Raw genomic sequence first — 7,337 nt, 5'->3', positions numbered from 1 at the left:
CCTGAAGCAGTGGTGGGTCTGGACGGTGGAGCAGTGGCGGGCCTGGACCATGGAGCAGTGGAGGGTCTGGGGAGTGGAGCAGTGGCGGGCCTGGACTGTGGAGCAGTGGCGGGCCTGGACCATGGAGCAGTGGAGGGTCTGGGGGGTGGAGCAGTGGCGGGCCTGGACCGTGGAGCAGTAGCGGGCCTGGACCATGGAGCAGTGGCGGCCCTGGACCATGGAGCAGTAGCGGGCCTGGACCGTGGAGCAGTGGAGGGTCTGGACGGTCGAGCAGTGGTGGATCTGGACGATGGAGCAGTGGTGGGTGTGGACGATGGAGCAGTGGTGGGTCTGGACGGTGGAGCAGTGGTGGGTCTGGACGATGGAGCAGTGGAGGGTCTGGACGGTGGAGCAGTGGGGGGCCTGGACGGTGGAGCAGTGGTGGGCCTGGACGGTGGAGCATTGGCGGGCTTGGACCGTGGAGCAGTGGCGAGCCTGGACCGTGGAGCAGTAGCGGGCCTGGACTGTGAAGCAGTGGCGGGCCTGGACCCTGAAGTAGTGGTGGGTCTGGACGGTGGAGCAGTGGCGGGCCTGGACCATGGAGCAGTGGAGGGTCTGGGGGGTGGAGCAGTGGCGGGCCTGGACTGTGGAGCAGTGGCGGGCCTGGACCATGGAGCAGTGGAGGGTCTGGGGGGTGGAGCAGTCGCGGGCCTGGACCGTGGAGCAGTAGCGGGCCTGGACCATGGAGCAGTGGCGGCCTGGACCATGGAGCAGTAGCGGGCCTGGACCGTGGAGCAGTGGCAGGCCTGGACCGTGGAGTAGTGGCGGCCCTGGACCATGGAGCAGTAGCGGGCCTGGACCGTGGAGCAGTAGCGGGCGTGGACCGTGGAGCAGTGAGTAGTGGTGCATTGGTGGACCTGGGTCGTGGGGTAATGGCAGACCTGGGCGGTGGAGCAATGATAGACCTGCCGTGGCAGACTGTGGAGCATTGGTACACCTTGGCCATGGAGCAATGGCCCTTTTTGCTGGAAGCTCAGTCATGGCAGCCATCTTGGCTGAAGGCTCAGTCGTGGCGGCCATCTTGGCTGATGGCTCAGTCGTGGCAACCATCTTGGCTGATGGCTCAGTCGTGGTGGCCATCTTGGCTGAAGGCTCAGTCGTGGCGGCCATCTTGGCTGATGGCTCAGTCGTGGCCGCCATTTTGGCAGAAGGCCACAAGCTTAGGACATAGGACAGTCCCCTTGACCGAGGGAAAGTGCTAGGTTCATTCTAATCGGTCGAGTATTCTGTAACAGATCCACTGAGGCAAGTTACAGTTTTATTAAAGGTTATCCAGAACAAACAAAACAAGACGATAACTTAAATTAGACTTGACGATAAACATAGCATGACGATAAACATGCAAATTAGCGATGGGTCATTCATGAATGATCCGTTCATTGTGTCTGTCACGTAACAAATGAAAAAAAGACTCGGAAGGTTATTTAATTTTATATGTTCCCTGCAAAGTATTTTTGACTGCATTATAATGATTTCTTAATTCACTCAGAATATGATCAAGATTGCGCAGGTGGATGTGTTCGGGGAATTTGCCAGTTAAAAGTATAACTTAAAGCCACTTTAATGAAAATCAGAAAAATGATCCGAACTTCCCATCACTAGTGAAAATAAACATGAACTTGACCTGACAATACTAGATGCATGAGACTCTCCAACAGATGTTACAGGGAATTATATTTGACAAACATCAGGGCTGTTTTTACACAAAGACTAATGACTGAACAAGATACACCCGTGAATAATCAACAAGGAACCAATGAGAACATGGCACATAGACAAGGTAAGCACATGACAAGATCACATGAGGGCAAGGGGTATCACATGACAAACCAGAAAAACTATGACTAAGCTAAATTACAAAATAAAAGACATGAAACATGAACAAACCAAAACTCAAACCAACGTGACAGGCGGGTGGTGAATGACGTTTCGGGACACTAAAGACCCGAGGTATGCGTTTAAGGGTTAATATGTTAAAATGTTATCATACAACTCAACTCAACATTTTCCTATAATGTATACGCCTAATTTGTTATTTGTTATATTTATATATTTACATATTCTAATGTTGTCGTGACAATATTTTTATGAAAGAGGATTTGACGTTGTCATCTGCACTCCACTATTTACCTTTTTAACTTCAAAACAGAAGATCCCACATACACTCCTTTTTAGAACACAAACATCCTGACACAGCGAAACAGTTTTTGCTAAGTAAAACACACAGAGGTAAGGACACATGTTATAAATCAAAGGCCTTTCAGAGAGAGAAACTAAAGCTCCCAGGATCTACGTGGGCCATGAATAAGTGATTGCGGAGGTCTGATGAATAATGAAGGTGGTTTAGAGATAAAGCTGACAGCAGCTGAAATCCCATTGTTCTCAGATCTGAGGGTCAAAGGTTCAGAAATACCCATGCTAATTGTTTGTGTTTACTTACTATTTATTTTAATTTTGTGCATGCATAATCCCCACCCCTTCACTATTAAATATCCCAGCCCAGACTTTGGCAGGTCAAAACCAGTTCTTGACAAGATCAATTCAAGACCTTTGACCAAGCCAACCACTTAAACACAGAAGATTATGCACAAACGCTCAATAGGAGACATTTCTTGGGCCATAGACTCAAATCTGAGTTTGAAGTCCAGGGTTATTTGCAGTTGTTTTTTTGTTCGCAGTCATAAATCTACATGGCCATACATGTGCCATAATTCTGCACTATGCAGTCCATTAGCGTGTGTGTAACCAGTTCTCACACTGTGCAAGTGCTCCTGCAGGTGTAATCTGTATACTAAAGCAGACAGCAGTGCTTCCGTTGAGCTATTTCTGTTCTGTTGTTCACGCACTCAACCCCGATAATACAGCACACGCTGTCTGGCTTTTGCTCCTTTAGTCTGCATGTAGACAGCCAAGAAAACCCAGTCCATGGGTGTTGGTTATCAATGAATGAATAATAACAAACATTATAATATATATATATATATACATATGATTGATGAAATGGCAAATCTGAGTTCAGAAAATGCTGCCATATTTTGCACATGAATGTTTGGGTTTAAATGGAAAACAATTTGTATTTATGGTTTTTAGAGGACTTCTCATAGTATCATGTGCATATACCTTTCAACCCAAAATGTGCTGAGTTTGCATGTATTCAAACTCAGTGACTTCCTACCAAAATTAAAAGGAGGCCACAAGCACACTCTAGTCGTAGCAAGACTGGAAAAACATGGGAATGCAAGCCAGTTTGGGAGCCTCGGGCTTAGGTGTGTGGCCTACACTCACAGAAATCGTTGCTTTCCATTTGAATGAAATTAGACAATATCAGCACTTTCAGAGGCAGGCTGAAACAGTACAACACATCTCTCACTTTCCTTTTCACTTCCTTAAAACATTCACACAGACAGATGGATTATCGCTTTTTCAGTATGCTGTCTCATCTAACTTTGACTCAACATATTCTCTGCAAGGTTTAATTCTCTGGCCTGGGTTAAAGTGGACTTAGATGTACAATACTGCTGTGCTATCTTCGAGCCTGAGGTCTAAGAAACCCAATCAGGTGTAAAGAATAGAAAAATGGCCTGTCTCCATTGATTAGACCTTCTGTGGAAATGAGTGCTCAGATTCATCAGCACATCCCCAGGGACAGTGAAGCGCTCCAGGTTGATTTGATATTATTAGCTATTTATTTGTGTTGCATATAAGTAAACAATTAAGGATTGCTAGTTTCATAATGAACTAACCAATGGGAAACAGAAAAATCAGAAGCAAACATTAGATAACAAATCGGTACATTACATTTATTTAAAAAAGGTTGCATGCTCTTAACAAGCGAATTAGTTGTCAATAAATACTACGCTGACCTTCCTTCAGAGTTATTGACTGACCCATCCAAGTTCCATATTGTTTTTTTATGGCCACAAGACAAGTCCCATAAACGCTGTTCTCTATCATTTTCTGATCGAATTATCTGATTAGCTCTATATCGTTTGAGTACAGAGAATCTGATACTATTTTGTTCAAGGGGTCTATAAACTTTAATCAGAGGAGAGGCTACAGTATATTTAATTTGACACGAATGCAAATGAGACTTTGAGGATATTCAGTCACAGCTTTGATAACTCAAGAGATTCTTTGGAAAGACATATTTTCAATGATTCATGAGCTGAAAGATAACCAACAGTATAACCAATTGAATTTATCATGACCGGTGCATTCCAGTAAATAAAATATATGCTGGACTTATACAAAGTATATATCAATTTAAAGATTTTGTCATGCGCAGAGGTTTATTGCTCTGTGCATGACTCGTGAAGTGGATAGCCTATTCAGTGCGAGAACAAAACTGTCATTGTACTCCTACAGTGTGTCTTGATGCATTGCGCTTGGTTGGAGTGTGTGTGTGTGTGTGTGTGTGTGTGTGTGTGTGTGTGTGTGTGTGTGTGTGTGTGTGTGTGTGTGTGTGTGTGTGTGTGTGTGTGTGTGTGTGTGTGTGTCTGTGTCTGTGTCTGTGTGTGTGTGTGTGTGTGTGTGTGTGTGTGTGTGTGTGTGTGTGTGTGTGTGTGTGTGTGTGTCTATGTGTGTTATTGTTTATCCTCTTGCACTGTGACTCTCCTCTCTGCTGCCAGGCCAAAGCAGAAGTTCTCACATGGCCAAATCCCTTAGTCACATGGCCTGGGCATGTGCCACATCCCGCTAACAGTCAATGCACACCAACACTGAAGCTTCTCCCCTTTAACACAGATAAAGGACAGTTTAAAAAAGAACAGAAGAGATACAGAGACCTGAGGCCAAGAGCTTGAAGATTTGCATTGAAACCGAGAACCTGAAAAAGGACCGCAGGGGAATCGATGTGAGAAACTGAGGAAGGTCAAAGGAGGGGAGAGACAGAGAGAGAGAGAGAGAGAGAGAGAGAGAGAGAGAGAGAGAGAGAGAGAGAGAGAGACTGGCTGCATGCTGCTGAATTGCATGGTCATCTTCCCAGCTGTCCCTGCTGTACATTCACTGACATTGGCTTAGCTTTAAGCCACACATCAGGAAAGACAGAAAGGGAGGAGTGTGTGTGTGTGTGTGTGTGTGTGTGTGTGTGTGTGTGTGTGTGTGTGTGTGTGTGTGTGTGTGTGTGTGTGTGTGTGTGTGTGTGTGTGTGTGTGTGTGTGTGTGTGTGTGTGTGTGTGTGTGTGTGTGTGTGTTTTGATAGTGTAACATTGGAGGAACTAGAGGGAGGGGTCCTATCCCAGCTGTTACAGTGTTTGCACATGGTTTATGACACTGCAGTAGGTGTAGCTCAATCCCTCTTCTTACATGGCTCACTGTTTGTCACCGAAAATGTGGCAAAGATCTGCTGAGGATGGGATCTGTCAGATGGGAACTTTGGAATTTGGGTTGAAAAGCTAGTGAATGCAGACAGCCTTCTGATTTATATGCTTTAGTCAGACTACCCTAATGATGCAACTTACTTTCTTCTACCAAGCACAGCTCATTTTTTTGCTTGCCAAAAGCTTGCGTTTTAAGCATTCTTGATTCGTGAAATCATGCCCTTCACATCTTTAACCTTGAGGGCTACTGCATACAGCGTGCTATTCTCTGCAGCCGACATTTCAAACCAACAGCATGCAGCGTCAGTCATACTGTTGCCATGGAGAGATTGCATTAATTGCTTTATTTCAGAAACATCCACGCCGGCAAGTGTTGAGATGCGCAACAATAGCAGCTGAAGGAAATGTATCTTGGTAGTTTTTTATGGCACCGCATGCAAATCTTTAGAATTTTAGGACCTATCCTCTTCTTGAATCATTGAACAGCATGTGAAATAACACAAAATTGATTGCATCCCCTGGGGCGAAGTCTAGCAAGCAACTACAACGCAGATGTGTCAGACAGAACAACATTGTGAGCTACAAGTGAACATAGCATGGCTTTTTAATCCTCTGAGCAGCCCCCTCGCTCTTGTCCTTCTGCAAGAATACCTTGTGCACAGTATCTTGTGACAGACCCACAGACAGACTGATGAAAGCAAAGACCACAAATGGTTATTCAGGTCCCGGCTCTGCCTGTTTTCTGGGAAACAGAAAGTGAGTGATGTCAATGATGGGTGCATTTTAAACACGGCTGATTCATTTGTGGCTGCACTGTAAAAAATGATAAGATCAATAAGCTATGACAGCATATGTTTTATATTGCTTTAACTCATCAAAATAAGTTCAGCAATTTTCAAGTTATACGATTCAACTCATTTTTTTGGAGTCTGTTTAATGTAATTTAAGTTCAAATGACTTAAACATCAACAAGTTGATTGTGCTTAGGAATTTAAGGCAGGAACTTTTTTTTTACAGTGTGGCTGATTATATATATATATATATATATATATATATATATATACATATACGGTATGATAGTCTAGGAATAGGCCTATTATATTCTCAGACATGTTGCGATGTAATTGCTCAATTTGTGAAGAACATAATACAATATTTCATCAAAATATCGGCAAGTGGTATTTATTAGAGAATGTAAACAATTATATTCCGCGAATGTTAAGGTAATTTATTCCTTAAATAAATTAAACACATTTTATAATAACATCTTTAAATCATTAGAAACTCTCCAGATATCTGCTTCTTTTCTTAGATTTACAAGGTTAAATTTAAAGCTGATTTGATCTATTCCCGTTTCAGTAGACAGTCCAAATGTGCCAGTTCTCCCTCACATAGCCTACATCCTTAGTCTGTGTACAGAAATATAAACTGTGCAAACACTAAACTTGACTTTAAAAATGAATTACTTGAGACAGATTACTTCAATGGGTGTCACACTTTTTTATATATAAATTCAGTGCTGCAGAGAAATGGATTGATTTTGAACTGGTCCAGGCATGAATAGTCAAGCGCTAAAACTCGATTACAGGCTGAAAATAGTAGCAGCTTACTTTAATGGGATTGCAGGCTGCAGTGAGCACCAGAACTGGCCTACTGAAGGCATCCCTGATCCTCTAAACCCATCATTAAAAAGATATAGACCGCCTGCCCATTAGTAAAAGCAGTGTGCAGAACTGAATGAATGTGAATAAAAACGAGGCAGGAATCTATCTACCATCGTCCAATATTTCTCCTTCAAACCTGATAAAAAATAATTATTCATCCAGTCAAGCATGAGGCATACGTTTCCAGACCAAGAAAATGCTGAAGTTCATATAAACATCTCCTATTTCTCTCTCAAATAGTTTTGATATTCAGACCTTTACCAATGTGACAACAGACAACACATATGATAATTAGAGAAGCTGCTCTCTCATTTTT

Source organism: Siphateles boraxobius, unplaced genomic scaffold (genome assembly GCF_051911475.1).
Source record: "Siphateles boraxobius isolate OS27281-9 unplaced genomic scaffold, OSU_SipBor_1 2, whole genome shotgun sequence".
NCBI classification, from domain to species: Eukaryota; Metazoa; Chordata; class Actinopteri; order Cypriniformes; family Leuciscidae; genus Siphateles; species Siphateles boraxobius.
The sequence above is the reverse complement of the archived record's forward strand: the minus strand, read 5'-3'. Positions refer to the sequence as shown.